The sequence below is a fragment of the Choloepus didactylus genome, chromosome 7 (assembly GCF_015220235.1).
Source record: "Choloepus didactylus isolate mChoDid1 chromosome 7, mChoDid1.pri, whole genome shotgun sequence".
In the NCBI taxonomy this organism is placed as follows: Eukaryota; Metazoa; Chordata; class Mammalia; order Pilosa; family Megalonychidae; genus Choloepus; species Choloepus didactylus.
In genome coordinates, this window is record NC_051313.1 from 128,133,133 (window position 1) to 128,152,511 (window position 19,379).

The following is a 19,379-nucleotide window of genomic DNA, read 5'->3' on the forward strand; positions in this document are numbered from 1 at the left end:
CCAGTTTTAAAAACCCACTCTCCACAAAAATCAAACTGTGCCCTAATGAAGTATTTCAAATAAAATTGATAAACTCAAAAGTTTAAGAATTTAAATGTAAGATTTATAACTATGAATGAGAAAGACATTTCAACCCAAATCTCAGATATGGGCAAATCAGTTCCATATTATTTCTATCTTACAGCCTTAATTAGAGGGAAATCATTTCCCAGGGCATGGAGCTGAGGTTCAGGGGCTGGGAGAAACTGTCTGCCATGGTTTGGATGCACTGGCACAAAGGACTAAGCAGAGGTTATGCAGACAAAGTGCCAGTGCCAAAACACCACCCCAAGGATGATGAAGTGAGAGAATCTCCAAGCCATGGAGGCTGAGCCTCCCTGGGAGTGTGAAGATCAGGCACAGGGACAGGATCTGAGACATATCCAACTGGGGGTTTCATTTGTCTTTTGTTGTTATTGTTGTTTTTTGTTTGTTTGTTTTTTTAAACAAATAACCTTTGAAATTTTCAATCTGAAATTATTCCATCACTCTCAGAGCTGCCTTAGTGGACCAGATGACACCTGCACTCTTAAACCAGACCAGGATTTTCCTAGATAAATGGAATAAACTGGGCTGCCACTAGTCCTGTGGCATGGCCAAATGGAAGCCCCAAGACTTCCATTTTTCACATTAGAAGCACCTTTCCAAGGAAATCCATGGATGAGATACTAGGGAAATTCCCCTGCCCACCCCACCATCCTGCAGTATGGAAGCTATCCCAAAGACTTCCAAACACCCCTGCAGGTTTATGCCTGAAAATTTCAAGGGAGGAAGGAGTTATTCCAATGCTGGGGAAGGGGGCTTGTGATGGAGTTTGTTTTTTAGCATGGGCATAACAGGGGCATCTAATTAACCACCCTCCGGAAGCCTTTTTCTGTGCCTCTGAGTATCGCTGGCCTGAACCCATCCCCCTCTCCCCCAAACCTCAGACAAATGTGTGTTGAATATTTTTATATGAAAGGAAGTAAAGTTTTTTAGTTAGAACTATACAAATAATAGTAATATACCAACATCAGTTTCTTAGTTTTGAAAAATGTACTGTGGTTATCAATAAGGGAAACCAGGTGACAGGTATATGTTATAGAAGGCATTAGGTAGTTTGCTAAACAATTAACTCAAGCATGAATGTTTGTGTGTGTATAAATTATATGCTGTGCCATTCCAGTGATAAATCCCTATTCTTCTCCACCAGGAATGGACAATGGAAGTGTTCTATTCTTGGTCCTGCCCCTTGGCTTTTGGGGAATATACACATATTCTTGAAGGAATTACTTCTCACTTCTCATTTCAGATTGCTGTGCTCAGCTTCTCCACTGCTCCCAGCTTCTCCACCACCACCTGCTCTGGAAATACAGACATGATGTACACTTTGTATTCTATGGGGCCTAAACAACATTTGTAGCAATGTTTAATTTCCACTTAATAAATATTTTTGAACTTATTGAAGTTCCTAACAATGAATTCTGGGTCATACAATGTGTACTCCAGCTTCTAAAGTCTTACCACAATGACCTTCATTCATATACACTAGGGACATTTTATCTAATATAGATTATTGTTTCCTCTGGCATTGAATACATTTCTTTAAGTTTGGAAATACAATTAAGCTGTCATAAAAAAAAACTGACTTAATATTTGAATGACTTTTTTTGTGTTTCTTGTTTAATATAAAGTCTCAATAATTTCTAGTAAATGGTATCCAGACTGTCAGTTATTCTTGGCATACTGGGCTGTGGAAGCTGAAGCACTGTAAATATGCTCCAATTCCCATCAACTTTAAGTGATATTTGTGATGTTGCCCTATTCCCACCCTTAAATCTCCATGTTATTTCTCATTGAGAATACAATTCTAGATACCAAATCTTTTATGTGATTTCATAAATCCCAGTAATTTTTCTCTCTGCCAGTTTAGCCTCAACCTTCTTTCATTCCAGACCTCAGTTCATGAGCTTATCTGATGATCCTGGGTATGTGGTTTAACCATCAGGTCAGGATCCTCTTGTGTCTCTGCATGAGTTTTGGGGCTTGTAGGACCTGGAATTTTCATCAGTGGCAAGGGAATATAGAGCTTGCCACGTGATTTACATAATAGTGAGGTGTTTTGTTCTCCTTTTCTTCATGTTTCTTTTCAATGAAGTAACTGTTTTCCTTTCTATTGAAGCTTTCTCCAGGCCAATTTGCCCCTCTTGTGGTCCCTGATTCTTCTCTTCATTTCTCAAAAAATCACTGTACTGCTTGACACATTTTAATGAAGACTTGAGAATAGACTGAATGAACTTCAATGTGGAAAGGAAAAGGTTTACCCTGGGTGGGTTCTCAGATCTCATTTCTCCTGAGGCCTTTCAGAATGCCCTTTCAGAAAGGGTGCCTCTGGTTGTCTCCCTCCTTGCCTTTTTCCACTCCCACTAGTGTCTCCCTGTTACTGGGTCTGCTCCCCCTTGCACAGACAGGAGTTCTGCAGACCCTCTCCTGTTCCTAAAATCCATAACTCCAACATCTCTTCTTCCTAGCTCCAAACCATAGGAGAATTAGAGTTAACCTCATGACAATCTCTCACCCACAAGTTCAGGATTAGGGGAGGCAATGAGGCTCTCACTCAGGCACAAAATTTAAGAGCATGGAAAAACTCAGTAATCAAGATCAATAATAATTTAGTCTAATATTTGATAAAATCAACACTAAATTAAAAAATCCATGATAAAATATCAAAGGTTTAAATAAAGACAGGCTGTTGTTTGTTTTACAACTGCATTATTGTGCAACAAGAACAGTCATTTGTGCAACAGGAACAGTTGTGGTCAATCAGTCCTCAGTTCCTGGGACCTCATTGTGGGTTTGTGAGGGTTGACAACAGCATGTGAATAGATTGGGTGATGCAGTGCTTTCTATATAGTCATATTTTTAATCATAGAGCATTTAATAACTTTTTCTACTTGGTTCAAAATATGGGAGGGTATTTTGATCCATGTAGATAAGGGCACACATTTTTCCTTTTGCATCAGGCTCTAACAGTTCCACTGCTCAGCAATGTCCTATCCACAGTGAAAAGAGATTTTTATGTTACCGTCAAAACAAGATTATAAGCCTCAACCTTGGACAATTAAAGCCTATCAAAGTGTCCCTTCCACCTGAAAATAAAAGAAGTCTTCCCCAAAAATGAATTCTGTCACCCCTATAGCAATAAGCATAAATTGCAGGCAGCTTTATAAAATCACAAAATCATCTTCTTACAAAATGTGTTTCACAATGGTTATTTGTGAATTGTGGCTCTGTTTTGCATTTCTTTGTGGTGAGAGAAGGGGTTTCCTACAAGCTTCTGGCTCTTTGATGGGAAAAGCAATTCCTAGATAGAGGTATAGGAGACATTGAAGTTATACCCCACCTGACCAGAAGGTTATTGTTTAACCATTGTTTAATGATTCCTTGACCACTTCTATGAAGGTTGCACCTTCCTACATCTTATCTCATTTTACTTGTAAAAAATCTAAGACATTGATGATATAATTCCCTTTTTATAGCTGAAGAAATCAAGTCTCCAGGTGGTTAAACAGCACAGTTGAGACCTGATATATAAAGATCTGGTAAGTATAAATATGCTAGCACTCTGTTTATGGAGTCTAAGTTTTGCTAAGGAACATCAGTAATTCAATTTGAAGGATATAAAACTAGAGGTTTCCTGAGTTTATAATTTCATGTCCCTGCTTCAAAAAGGGAGAGTATCCAAATTATTTTTTATTGAAGATGTCTTAACATCCATTAGTAACCCAATTCAGTGACTGATCACTGTCATACACCTGGGAAAAAACAATCTCAAAACATATTAGTTTATAAAACTAGGTAAGTAGATTAATTAGAACTGGGTGTGGAGGTTAAAGTTCGGTATATGACACCTGCACTGACATAGAAACTTTATTTAAAATGCTGTTCTCATCATCATTGACTGATGACCATGGTGTGTGTGTATGTGTATGTGTAGGAACGCTGCCAATAGAATTTTCTGTAATGATGGAAATGTTCTATATCTGCACTGTACAATGGAATAGCCTCTAGCAATTGAGCACGTAAAAGGTGGCTAATGCAATCAGGGAATCGAATTTTAAATTTTATTTAATTTTAATTAATTTACATTAAATTTAAATAACCACATTTAAGTAAATATAAATACACTAGTCACAAGTTGCTAGTGGCTACTATATCAGACAGTGCAGGGCTATAGAATAGCTGTAATGAAGTTGTAATTCAGTTCGTCTGGCAGCTCCTCTGATCAATATTCTTGAGCATATTCCAAGATGGAACTTTTTAACCTAAATTCTGGGTTAAAGTAGGTAGGATCACAGTAAAACTAGTGTAGTCATACAAATGAAAGCTGGATAAGAACAAAGCTATGCAAAGAAGGATCATATGTCCAAAAAGGAGGAAAATATGGTCCAACAAACTAGGTAAATTATATATTTTGGAAAGTTCTTCTGTGTTTTATTGCTAATGCTCATCTAGTGACCAATTGATTATCTTGTTATAATTTAATGCAAATATAATCTGAATGCCTTTTGACACCAAAACCTACCACAGGTAATAAAACAAAAGTATTTGTAGTTCACTGATTCAGACATTTATGACAAATAGCTGCATGAACCCATTCCAAGTACAATTTATGTAGCACAGTGCTTTCCATTATTTATTCTTATCAAGGAACTATTTTGGCTTCTATTAAATTAAGCAGATATATTTTCATTTTCATAACATTATTTCTTCCTCTCTCTGATTGTGTGCACCTTCTCTCTTACAATCTCACCATCTCTTTCTGTAGTGCCATTTGACCCTCATAACAACTCTGTTCCTCGTTTTCTCAGAATATTAAGGTTCTTGACCTCCTCTACCATCTCTAAGCTTTATTTGGTTTCTCAGTCTTTTCCTTTATTCATATTCTAACAGCACCATCCAGGTTAGGACTCAATTGTAGTCATATTCAATTCACTATACTTGCTTTTCCCCCTAGTTCAGTGACCATAAAAATCATTCTGGGTACTGGTGGGAAATGCAGCTCCTCAGGCTTCTGTGCCAACATTTAAGCAGCAGAAAGAGGAAGAACAGACCATGACAAAGGTCAGGGAATCAGATGGGAGATACCATGAAAGTCATCGATTATATTTAATGAGGAGGGGACGCCCTGCAAGATAAGACTGCACATGTTTCTCAGGAGGACATCACTGATGACCTTGGTATGTGCACTTTCAGAGAGCAGTGGCGCAGTTGCTAGATGGCAGAGGCCTGCAGAGTTAATGGGAGGTATTTGAAGTTCACACTAAAAGTGCAGACCATACTTTAAAGAAGGTTAGATAAGGGGAGGAGAAAGTGAAAAGGAGCTACAGGAGTCTCAGGGTAAAGAGGTATTTGATTAGGATGGGAGAAACTTGCGCAAGTCAGTGGATCTCCCTGCCTCTGAGAGAAGCAGGAAAACTGGATCCAAAGCCACATGCCAGGGCCCCACTCCATGATTTCAGTGGATTCCTGACAGCTTGCTCCCTCATGCTCCTCTCTGGGTTCACTCCCACATCTATAACTGCTATCGTAGTTCCATCCCATGTACCTCAATGCAAATCTCGGCCCTTTCACCAGTTTCTACAGAAATACACACTAAGTGCACATTAGTAATAATCCATCAGAACAAGAATCTCATAAGTTAAACAAGTTTGGAGAGGTTCCTGGAGATGGGTTATATTGCACACCACATTGTCTTCTGTGGTCTTGTTTGCTCCACCTCCACTCTCCTCAATTCCCTCCCTCTTCTTTAGAGGAAGGGATTACTATCCTTGTTTAAAGCTGAATAATTCTCCACAATCAGGTCCCTTTGTGGTCTCACCTTTAAACTAAATGGGCTTCTCTATTAATTTTCCTAACAAATCACCAGAGGAATTTTCTTGCTGGTTGCTAAGAGAATTAAATTTTTCTCCATCTTGTTACATTAGCATTCTTGTTACATTAGCTTGTAGAGATACTGAGATTGATTCATGGAGCAAAGTGCTGGAGGACAATTGGAAGACATAGGAAAATGTCTATCTTATTTCTTGCCATCAGTGAGACAACAAGTAAGAATGGGAGAAGATGCAGATAAACCTTTATGGGGAGGTGGAAAGGTGAAGATTTGAAAGCTTGTGGGTCCAGTTTTCTCTGTGGAGGTAAGACCATTGACGAAGAATGAGAGAGAGAGAAAAGAAGGTTTGGGATACTAGCTGAGGGGAAGGAAAGAGAGAATGAGAGAGCAAAAGAAAGAACGAGAGGGAGAGAGAGCTGTTCTAGGACAAGGAAAAGAACTGACAAACTAAATTGAGGATCTTCTGAGACTAGAAACTATACATTTGCGAAGACTTCATTTCTCTTGGTAGTGATTTTCTCCAGCAGCATGAAGTCACTATGTTATAGAAGCCAAGGGGGGAGATTTTGGGATTGTAGAGAAGAGCAGGGTCAGGGAACTTGGTGATGCTTTCATGGGCTCAGTCCTAGTGATTTACTTTAAAGTCCTGGCAAAAAAGGGAAGACCTAGTGTAGGAACTTACCCATGAAGGTGTGGTCACCTTTGGCGGGCATTCAGCTGGACTTCAGCTATTGTTAGCTTGATGATAATAAAAGGGGAAGAAGGGATATTTTTATACCAATTGCATTTAAACAGCTTGAGCAATTTTAATTCAAGATTGTGGTGCTGTCTCCGTTTTCTTCTGACTCTTGCTGTGGTTTCTTCCACCTACTTTTAGCTCTATTGGTCAAAAGTAGTTGATCTTTGGTTACTTTATGTGATCTTCTTAAACGTTATTCATTCCTGACTCTGGTTTGCTTGGCTTTCCTGGCTCTTTGTACAAAGCGGCACACGACTGACATCCAGTGGCCCATTAGCATAGAGCTGCGGAAAGGCTGGGCTTTCTTCAATACGGTCCCAGGGGACGATGTATACAATAAAAATAAAGCATATGCCTCCTTGGTTAGGAAGGTAAAATGCAGAACTTCCTGTCCACCAAGCAATGCAAAGGAGAACTCAGGACTCTGAGGATGAGCAGAAAATAAGAAAGGCTTTGATCTCAGAAATACATGTGCCCAGATAAGCCCTGAAACCGAAAGGTACCAGTCTCTCTCAGAACATCAACCGGTTGCATTCCCCTACCCCATAATGTTGACACCCCATTTCAGCATGAAGACATTAGAATGGTCATTGCCCAAATATCCCTGAAGATTGAGAAAATGATCAAATGAGAAGAAGAAGTTGTAACAGACAAGTTAGGATTGAACAAATGATTATGACCACCAAATCATTATATAGGTATTTCTTTTTAGCTTCTGGTGTATTAGAACAGCCAGAAGGAAATACTTGAAATTGTGGAACTGTAATCCATACTATACTTTGAAATTTGCTCTGTAATTACCTGTTAAATTGTATTTTGAAATTTATCATGTTTCTGTATATATGTTATATTTCACAATAAATGTTTTTAAAACATGGAATATGCTAGAAATGATAAAAAAACTATCTAATTTCACAAAGGAAATATTTATGAGCAGAGATGTTAATTTAATTAAATGAGAAAATGGTATATTTTATATAAAATACAAATCACACACTGTTATAGGTTTAAAAAATATGAGTTACTCAGAGTAACAGTGAAGGAGGAAAGCACTGAGCTTTGCTTGATTTTTTAGACGGCCAGAAAGTAGTTTATTGGTGGGCACAAGTTGGGCCAGGGCAGTGCTGGCAAAGCCTTCAGTGGTGCAGGGCCCACAACTGGGGAGGTATTTGACCCCACAACCATCCGGGATGAGATGCTTCTCAGCCACCATGTCTCTGAATTCATCAGCATTAAACTTGGTAAAGCCCCACTTCTTGGAGATAGAGATTTTCTGGCAATCAGGGGACTTGAACTTGGCCCCACAGATGCCTCAATAACATGCTCCTTGATTTGAAGCTTGGTGCAGATGGATGCGATGACTTGGCTGATGTGGACCCCGGGCACCATGCCCTGGGGTTTCCAAAGGTACCTCATATACCTGCCTGGAGCCTAGATTGGAGACGGCACAAGGTCAGACAGGGCCATCTCCAACAGGAAAGGGCTCTCTCTGAGGTCCCTTAGGGCAGCCCATATAAGCAACAGGCTGCATATACTACCAAGGAGACAGCTGTCTGCAGCCACTGCACACTGGGCTCCCGTGGGGAGAGGGGGACAGTCTGTTTAATAGGCTGCAGAGAGCTTTTCCTTTTATAAAGACACCAAACTGCTTACTTTTTACATTTGAGATAAAAGCAAATGCTAAAAATATAGGGAAATAGCTTCAGTTTTGTAATTTTGCAGTTGATGTAGTAATAACTAATAAGTCCAGAAGTTCAAACTCCACATTTCATTTTTAAAAATTGCTATTATTATTTTTAAAATCAGAGATGTGGTAGGTTTAAGAAAAGTCATAAAAAAATATAGTATTCCCATATGCCCCCCATTGTTGACACTTTGTATTAATGTAGTACCTTTGTTAAAATCAATGAAAGACCATCAAAAGAGTACTATTAACTATAACCCATAGTTTACATTCAGTGTATTTTCCCCCATGTGCTGGTTTGAATGTATTACGTCTTCCAGGAAAAGCCATATTCTTTGATGTAATCTTGTGGGGCAGACATTTTAGTGCTGATTAGATTGGAATTCTTTGAGTGTTTCCATGGAGATGTGCCCCACCCAAGTGTAGGTGATAACTCTGATGAGATATGTCCATGGAGGTGTGGCCCCACCCATTCAGGGTAGGCCTCGATCAGTGGAGCCATATAAATAAGCTGACAAACAGAAGGAAATTAGTGCAGCTGAGAGTAGCATTTTGAAGAGGAGCTACAGCCAAGAGGGACACTTTGAAGAAAGCACAGGAGCTGCAGATGAGAGACAGTTTGAAGACGGCCATTGAAGGCAGACTCTTGCTCTGGAGAAGCTGAGAGAGGACAAATATCCCAAGTGCAACTAAGGGTGACATTTTTGAGGACCTGCAGCCTAGAGAGGAACATCCTGGGAGAAAGCCATTTTGAAACCAGAACTTTGGAGAAGATGCCAGCCACATGCCTTCCCAGCTAACAGAGGTTTTCCGGACACCATTGGCCATCCTCCAGTGAAGGTACCGGATTGCTGATGTGTTACCTTGGACACTTTATGGCCTTAAGACTGTAACTGTGTAACAAAATAAACCCCCTTTTATAAAAGCCAGTCCATTTCTGGTGTTTTGCATTCCAGCAGCATTAGCAAACTAGAACACCCCATATACCCCCTATTATTAAAATCTTGTATTATTGTTATACATTTGTTATAACTCATGAAAGAACATTCTTATACTTGTACTATTAACCCCAGTCCATCATCCATATTCTGTGTTATAGAGGCCTATATTTTATCTTCTAACTTTCATTCTAGTTACATATATGACCCAACTTCCCCTTTCAACAACATTCACATGCATGAGTCAGTGCCGTTAATTACACTCACAATAATGTACTGTCATAACCACCATCTATCTTCAAACCTTTATAATCAACCTATATAGAAATTTTGTATAAATTGAGCATCAACACTCCATCTCTACCCCCAATCTATCCCCTGGTAACCTATATTCTGGATTTGAACTCTGTGAGTTTGCTTATTATAATTAGTTCATGTCAGTGAAATCATGCAATATAGTCCATAGTTAGCATTAGGTGTATTTTTCCCCATTTACCACCTTATTATTACCACCTTGTAATAGTGACGTACATTTGTTCTAGTTCATGGAAGAACATTCTTATATTTGTACTATTAACTACATTTATCATCTACAAAAGTGTTCACTATGTTACATAATCCCATGTTTCATCCTCTTGCTTTCCTTCTAGTGACGTACAAAACCCTAAACTTCCCCTTTCAACCTGTACAAGTCATTGTGTTAATTACACTCATTTATAAACATTTACAACCAATCTTATTAAAAATTTTGCACAAATTAAGCATCATCTCCCAATTTGCTACCTTCATTCCATCTCCTGGTAACCTATAATCTATAATAATTGTATTAATTCCATTATTTTGTTCATTATATTTAGTTCATATTAGTGAGATCATACAGTATTTGTCCTCTTGTGTCTGGCTTATTTCACTCAACACAGTGACCTCAACATTCATCCATGTTGTTGCATGCATCAGAGCTTCACTACTTCTTACAACTGAATAATCTTCCATTGTGTGTGTGTGTGTGTGTGTGTGTATATACATATATATATATATATATATATATATATATATATATATATATACACATACATATGCACACACACATATATATCACATTTTGTTTATCCATTCATCAATTGGTGGACCCTTGGGTTGCTTCCATCTTTTGGCAATTGTGAATAATGCTGTTATGAACCTCAATGTGCAAATATCTGTTTGAGTTCCTGCTTTAAATTCTTTTGGGTATATACTTAGTGGCAGGATTGCTAGGTCATATGGTCATTTTATATTTAGCTTCTTGTGGAACTGCCAAATTGTTTTCCACAGTGGCTTCACCGTTTCACATTCCCACCAGCAATGAATGAGTGTTCCTATTTCTCCACATCCGCTACAACACTTGCAATTTTCTGTTTGTTTTTTTGAAAATAATAGCCATTCCCATAGGTGAAATGATATTTCATTGTGATTTTGATTTGCATTTCCCTAATAGCTAGTGATATTCAGCATTTTTCATGTGTTTTTTGGCCATTTGTATATCCTCTTTGGAGAAATGTCTATTTAGATCTTTTGCTCTTTTTTTTAAATTGGGTTGTTTGTCTTTTTATCATCAGTTGTAGGATTTCTTTATATATTCTGGATATTAAATCCTTATCAGATACGTGATTTCCAAATATTTTCTCCCATTGAGTAGGTTGTCTTTTCACTTTCATGACAAAGTCCTTTGACATGCAAAAGTTTTTAATTTTTGAGGAGGTCCCATTTATCTATTTTTCTTTCATTGTGCATTGGGTGGAGAGGCTAAGAAACCTTTACCTAGTACAAGATCCTGAAGATGCTTCCCTACATTTTCTTCTAGGACTTTTATAGTCTTTGTTTTTAAATTTAGGTCTTTGATCCATTTTGAGTTAATTTTTATATATGGTGTGAGACAGGAGTCCTCCTTCATTCTTTTGCATATGGATATACAGTTTCTCAGCACCATTTGTTGAAGAGACTCTTCTTTCCAATTGAGTGGGCTTGGCAGCCTTGTCAAAAATCAATTGGCCATAGGTGTGAGGGTCTATTTCTGAACTCTCAATTTGATTCCATTGGTCAATATATTTAACGTATGCCAGTACCATGCTGTTTATTTTTTATTCAATTTTATTGAGACACAGTCACACACCATACAATCATCCAACGTGCACAATCAACTGTCCACAGTACCATTACATAGTTGTGCATTCATCACCACAATCAATCTCTGAACATCATCATCACTGCAAAAGAAAAAAAAACAAGGACAAGAACAAAAATGATAGTAAAAAAGAACACCCAAAACATCCCATTCCCCCATCCCTCCTTATTATTCATTTACCTTTTGTCCCCATTTCTCTACCCATCTGTCCACACACTGGACAAAGGGAGTGTGAGCCACAAGGTCCCCACAATCACACAGTCACACAGCGCAAGCTACACAGTCTTACAGTTGCTCTCAAGAATCAAGACCACTGGGCTTCAGTTCAACAGCCTCAGGCACCTCCCTCTAGCCACTCCAACACACTAAAAACTAAAAAGGGACATCTGTATAAAGCATAAGAACATCGTCCAGAATGACCTCTTAACTCCACCTGAAATCTCTCAGCCATTGAAACATCACCTGGCCTCATCTGTCCTCCAGCCCTGGCCAAGAGGTCCTCCTCAATCCTTCAATACCAGGTCCAGGCCCAACCCCAGGAGTCACATCCCATGCAGGGCGGAGGGCAGTGAGTTTACCTGAAGAGTTGGCTTAGAGAGAGAGGCCACATCCAAGCAACAAAAGAGGTTCTCTAGGGGTGACTCCCAGGCACAACCATAAGTAGGACTAGCTTCTCCCCTGCAGCAAAAAGCCCCATAAGAGCAAGCCCTAAGACTGAGGCCCTGGTCCTCTAAATTGGCAGTCCCCAATGCCCGTGAGAATATCAGTAATTCCCCAGGTGGGGAAATTTAATATTTCCACATTTTCCCCAGTCCCTCAAGGGGGCTCCACAAATACATTCCTATTATTTGCCCAAACTACTCTGGGATGTACAACCTACGCAAACCAACCAGATCTCACTCCCCACTCAAAACTCCATGCAATGAACAAACTGACCACACAAGTTAAACTATACAGTGTGCTACAGAAAATATAGATTCTGCACCAAATAAACATCTCTTCCTTTGGTCTCACACAGAAGCTGAAGTTTCAAAATACTGTTCCTGGTATAATCATATAGTTATTCATTCACCACTACAATCTATATGAGGACATTTCCATTTCTTCCACAAAGAAAGAGGAAGAGGAGAGAGGAGAGAAGAAAAAAGAAAGAAAAATCACGAAAAATACAATACAATACAATACAATAAAAGAGTCAGACAACAACACCAATGCCAAGAATCCGATACTCCTCCATATCCACCTCCTACAGACATTTAGCTTTGGTATACTGCTTCTGCTACAATCAATGGAAGCATATTACAATGTTACTGTTAACTATAGACTCTAGTTTGCATTGATTGTATTCTTTCCCCAATACCATCAAATTTCCAACACCTTGCAAAGTTGACATTCATTTGCTCTCCCTCAAGTAAAAACATTCTTATATTTATACATTTAATCACAATCACTGACTATTCTAGGTTTCACTAAGTTATACAGTCCCAGTTTCCATCTTCCATCTTTCCCTCTGGTGTCACACATACCCCTAACCTTCCTCCTTCAACTGTACTTGGCCTACTAAACTGGTACTGCCCAATGCATGCAAGAATATCAGGAATTCCCCAACTGGGGAGGTTTAATATTTCCACATTTTTTCCCCAGTCCCTCAAGGGGGCTTTGCAAATACTTTTTATTCTCTGCCAAAATTACTCTGGGATGTTAGGCTTCACGCTAACTTGTACAAACCAACCATGGACAAGGTTCCATGTAACTATGGTGTTTGAATAAACTGACTATACAAGTTAAATTATACAGTGTGCTACAGAAAATATAGTTTTCTCCAAATAAACATCTCTTCCTTTGATCCCACAAAGAAGCCCAAGTTTTAAAACACAGTTAATACCATACTTTACCCTTTAGTCTGATCAACCCCAGTCTCAAAAATGTCCATTTCATTCATATCTCCAATCAAAGTCTGATTTCCTTTTCAGCCTCTTTAATGGTTGCTGCATGGGGCAATGCCAACACTCACAGCTGCCAAACTCTTGCTCTGAGTTCCAGGTGCCACACAGACACCCAAAGTTCCAGGGACCCACCAGGTGACACACAAACAGTTCAGCATCTCAGAATTTAGAAATAACACCATTTTACTGCCCCACCAACAGTGAATAGGTACATCCTTCTCTCCATATTTTCTCCAACACTCGTATCATTCTGTTTATTTTTTAAACAGTTTTATTCACACACCATGCAATCCATCCTAAGCAAGCAATCAATGATACCAGTATAATCACATAGTTATGTATTTACCACCACAGTCTATATGAGGATGTTTCCTTTTCTTCCGCAATGAAAGAGGAAGAGGAGAAAAAAATTAAGAATAAAAAAGATAGAAGAAAAAATAAAAAAAATACAATGAAAAGGTCATACAACAATAAAAACACCACCAAAAATCCCATACCACACCCTTATATCCCCCTCTTGGAGACATTCAGTTTGGTATATTGCCTTTGTTACAATAAATGGAAGCGTATTACAATGTTACTGTTAACTACAGACTCTAGTTTGCATTGACTGTATTTTTCCCCTAAACTCTTCAGTTTTCAGCACCTTGCAATACTGACATTCATTTGTTCTCCCCCATGTAAAAATATTCTATTATTACACTTAATCACCATCATTGACCACTCTAGTCTTCACTAAGTTGTACAGTTCCAGTTTTTATCTTCTATCTTTTTTTCTTGTGTCATACATGACCCTAGCCTTCCTCTTTTACCCATACTCACACTCATCTTTATTCAGAGTACTTATGGTATTGTGCTACCATCATACAGTATTGTGCTATTCATTTCTGGATCTATACAATCAATCCTGTTGAGCATTCTGTACTCCTTCAGCATCAGATATACCTGATCTCTACCGTCTTTCTATCTCCTGATAACCTGTGTTCTCAACTTTAACTTTCAAGTTTCACTCATTAATGTTAGTTCATATTAGTGAAAACTTAGGGTATTTGTCCTTTTGCTTCTGGCTAATTTCACTCAATGTAATGTCTGCTGTCTACCGTTTTGTCTTTTGGATTTTATATGTCATATCATATTTCATTTTTATTTTTTTCTTTCTCTCTGTTTTTGCTTTTACTGATAATCTTCATTCCTACACTCTTCTCCAAACCTCTCTCTCCTGTCTTTTCCTATCTGTCTACAGTGCTCCCTTTAGTATTTCTTGTAGAGCAGGTATCTTGTTCACAAACTCTCTCAGCGTATTTTTTTCTGAAAATATTTTAAACTCTCCCTCATTTTTGAAGGACATTTTGATGGATATAGAATTTTTGGTTGGCAGTTTTTCTCTTTCAGTATCTTAAATATATCATACCACTGTCTTCTTGCCTCCATGGTTTCTACTGAGAAATCCACACAGAAGCTTATTGAGCTTCCCTTGTATATGATGGATCACTTTTCTCTTACTGCTTTCAGAATTCTGTCTTTGTCTTTGACATTTGATAATCTGATTATTAAGTGTCTTGGAGTAGATCTATATAGATCTATTCTGTTTGGGGTATGCTGTGCTTCTTGGATCTGTAATTTTATGTCTTTTATAAGAGATGGGAAATTTTCAGTGATTATTTCCTCCATTATTGTTTTATGCCTCTTTTCCCTTCACCTTCTGGGACACCTATGACATGTATATTGATGCGCTTCACCTTGTCATTCAGTTTTCTGAGACCCTGCTCATACTTTTCCATTCTTTTCCCTATCTGTTCTTTTGTGTGTAGTATTTCAGATATCCTGTCCTCCAGTTCATGAATCCTTTCTTCTGCCTCTCCAAGTCTGCTGTTGTACGTCTCCACTGTGTTTTTCATCTCTTCTATTGTGCCTTTCATTCCCATATATTCTGCCATTTGTTCTTTCAAGCTTATGAATTCTTCTTTATGGTCACCCAGTGTCTTCATATCTTTCATCTCTTTTGCCACATTTTCCTTCAGCTCATTGATTTGATTTAGAAGATTTGTTTGAACATTTTTAATTCATTGTTTCAACTCTCATTTGAAGTGTAAGTTTGTACATTTGATTAAGTTATATCTTCATTTTTCCTAGTGTGACTCATAATTTTTTGTTGTCTAGGCATCTGGTTTCCTTGATTATCCCAGTCAGATTTTCCCAGACCAGACAGGCCCAGGTCTCAGGAGAAACGTGTAATCGGTATCAAGTTTCCCTGAGGATGAGACCCAGAAGGTTGTCAGACTTTTTCATGGGGCCTCTAGACTCTCTGCTTCTCCTTTTCTGCACAGCAGGTGCTGCTTGTCAGCCCACAGCTCCCCACTGGTATATAGAGGTGCAATGCCTTTAATTCTCAGCAGACCCTGTCCTGGTGGCCAAGGGTGTCAGAAGCCAAGCTTAAGTTGTTTCTGTTTTTTTCCCCCAGGCCCTGGGGCCTGAATTCTCTGTGGGAAGGCTGCCACTTGAGCTGGGTCCCACCCCCCCTCTTTCTTAGGGAAGCTATGCTCTTTAGGGAATTATCTCCTACACTTGACTTCTTACTTTGTCTCTCTGATTCTCTTAACTCCACCCTTGCCTGGGTCAGTGCTGACAATGAAAATGCCTGAAACTTTCTCTAATGAGCTTCTTAGAATGAGAGAAAAAGAAGAGAAAAGAAAGAAGTATCCTTTTCAGAGACAGTCTCCAGCCCCGCCCCCGCCACCAGTTTGCTGGTCAACTAGAGTTGGTACTCAGTTCTTTGTGCCCCTTTTCTTGGTACACAGCCATTTTCCAATATTCTGAGCTAAGCTGTCTCCAAAAGCCTCTGTTATTTATTTATTTATTTATTTATTTATTTATTTATTTATTTATTTATTTTTCTCATCAGTCCCACCTCCTCTCTGCCAGGAGAGACCTCAGGGTTCCTTTCCTGCTTCCTCTGGGTTTATCTGTGCTCATGACTTGTATTCAGTAGTCCAAATTTATTAATTAAAACCACAACCGGCGCTTGGTTGAGTTATTTCCCTTGCTCCTAGTAGACTGCTTCTTTTTCTCACAGGGAAGTCTTTCAACTCAGCCTGCCATGCCAGTGGGGAAGGGTTGCCAGCTCTGCAATTTGGGTAATTTTACTTACAATTCTATGCTGTGATCTCAGCCACTCCACCCATTCCAGACTGGTATAAGATATGTGTCCAGTCACGGATGTCCCCCAACTGTTGTTCCAGACTATTTACTAGTTGTTCCTAGCTATTTACTAGTTGCTGTAGAGGACTAACTAAATTCCACACCTCCCTATGCCACCATCTTGCCCTGCCTCCCAATCCGTCTTATTTTTAATTCATTTCAAAATAAGTTACAGCAGTGGGTATACTTCATTCCTAAACACTTAAGCATGAACATAATTAACTAGAATTTGAAATTTTTGTTTATGGTTGCCTTTTATTTCCAATATGGTTGCCTTTATTTCCAGTGAAATGCACTTTTAATATTTGGTAGTTCACACAAATACATATATCTGTATAAGACACCTTTGAAGATACAGAATTATTACCATCAACCCAGAAAGTTCTCTCATGCCCTTCTAGTCACCCCACACAGGAAGCATCATTCTGATTATTTTCACCATAGATCAGTTTAGCCCCTTCTAAAATTTAAATAAATGGAATCATACTGTATGCTTTTGTTTAAGGCTTCTCTTGCTCAACAAGATGTTTTTGATGTTCAATGTGTTGTTCCATGAATCATCAGTTCACTCCTTTTTATTGCTAAGTAGTCTATTGTTGCAATGCAGCACAGTTCATTTGTCTATTTTCTTATTGATGTCATCTGAGCTGTCTCCTGTTTTGGGCTATTATAAATAAAGCTGCCATGAACATTTTTATGGTCCTTTTTTGTAGACATATGTTTTCATTTCTCTTGGATAAATACCTAGCAGTGGAATTGCTGGGTTACAGTGTAGGCATGTGTTTAGTTTTATAAAAATTACCACTTTTCTGAAAGTGTTGTACATTTTACACTCCCACTAATTATGCATCAGAGTTGTGGCTGACCCAAATCTTTTCCAGCATTTGGTGTTGCAGTCCTTAATTTTAACCATTCTGATGGGTGTGTAGTGGTTTCTCACTGAAGGGTTTTTTTTTTTTTTTCTTGTTCGGCTGTTGGATGATGGTTTATTAGTGTTTATTATTATTTGTTGTAAAGTGTATATGTTACATATTATCTATATGTAGCAAATATTGTTTAAACTTCTAAAATTGGGGAGGAAGGCCACATAATTGAAATGCTTCATACTACAATTTTAATTTCTTATGCAGCAGTCTAACTAAAATGTCTTTAATATTAGGCCCACAAGAACTCTTCAGGTGACATAACTGTGCATGAGAATAGGATGTACCATATTTCTTTCCCTAGTCTTCACACTCAAGCCATCTCCTGGTGGTGGCTTTGAGCTTGCTCTAGGTATTGCTTTAATGCATTCTGAGAAGTCAGTTGTTCTTTATTTACATTGAATTGGTCTAACACAGATAAACTAGCTTAAATTAGGAAAAAAAAACCTAGAAAAATTTAAAAAGAGATATTTGTACAGAGATCATTAACTTGAGGAGACACTGTGACCTTAAACATCTGCTTGTTTTTTTTGTCAGCAGTGGTTAGAAACTATTTTGAAACTTAGTCTTCTGTAATATGTAGATATTTTCTTGTTTGAAAAGATGTTGGATGTGATTATGCAAGCATGGAAAGATGTCTTTCCTTTATCCACCAGCTGACCCAAACTTATTCTGTGTCAAATTGTAAAATCTTTCCCAATAGATTGATTCCCTAATTTAGTTCAAGTGTAGGTTCATTTTCTTATAGAAGGAGCAAGTGCTTTCTTTAGCAGCTGGATGCAAGAGCTGCTTCTTCATCTCAGAGGAGTGTGAAGGCTGTCAACTGCAGTCCTCACGGAGGTTCAGCCCCCTTATGTCAGTGGAGCCAGGCAAGGGAGGGGGTTATTTCTGTTCACAAGAGCACTTGACATGAGCATTGTGCAGACATTTAGGAATCCCCCACACCCTAGCAAAATGTTTACAACTTGGTAGTTGGCAGAAATGAAATCTGCATAATTGTTTATCCTGATTTAAATTATTTTACTATGGGCAAGGTGTTACTTTCAGGTCCATGATTGAATTTGAATTCTACAACAAAGTAAATAAGATTATCATTTGTTGCCTAGAAACAAAGGAGTTCACAAACAATTCAGACTGACCTGAAATGTATCCTGATTGACCCTTGAATTAAGAAATATTTCATGGACTAGATTCAACGGGCGTGTATGTTTTAGGAAGTAATAATTTTCCCACGAGTGCTATCCAGCAGTGACTCAGGGAGTATTTAAGCAGAGACTGAAAAACTATAAAAAAGATTCTTTGTAAACTCAGTTCCTGGGAATCTGGAGAGCTGCTAAGGATAAGCTGTGTAAGAACAAGAGATCTGAAAAGCACATTTTTAAAGGAGATGAAACCGGTAGGGAAATTGCATATTTACTTTATTGAATGCTGAAGCTCAGTCCCTGAAGCATCTTCCAGCCTACTCTGATATTGTTTTTCTGAGGCTTTTCTACTGTGCACATCATACAAGATCTCCTAGCCCACATGTATTTTGGTCATGATCCACTCCATCATTCCTCCCAGGATAAAAAAGAAGGGCAGGAACCTATAGATGCCAATTCGCTGCTTCCCAGACACCCACTGCAGAACTGGCCTCACCTGGCACGTGGAGAACATGTTCGACCTAGACTCTGCAGTGGGGTACAGCAGAACCAGGCCGGATTTGGAGCTGCTCCTGCCATCTGGCTGTAGCACTGGCATGGGGTCGAGGCCACCCTCCATCAGTTTTAATTTGTATTTCTTTAAGACTCTGATCATTAATCACTGTTTTGTATGTTTATTGGCCATTCATAAATCTTCCTTTGTGAAATATCTTTTTTGAGATCTTTTGTCCATTAAA

At 38.6% G+C, this 19,379-nt stretch overlaps 1 non-coding gene and 1 pseudogene across 1 annotated transcript; both read right to left on the reverse strand.

Moving 5' to 3' along the window:
• Positions 1-8,131: 8,131 nt before the first annotated feature.
• LOC119541016 lies at positions 8,132-8,266 on the reverse strand. The gene has a single exon (XR_005218153.1). It is a non-coding gene; the product is annotated as a small nucleolar RNA SNORA70 (small nucleolar RNA).
• A 10,647-nt stretch (positions 8,267-18,913) lies between these two features.
• On the reverse strand, positions 18,914-19,156 carry LOC119540815 (annotated as a pseudogene).
• Between the last annotated feature and the right edge of the window lie 223 nt (positions 19,157-19,379).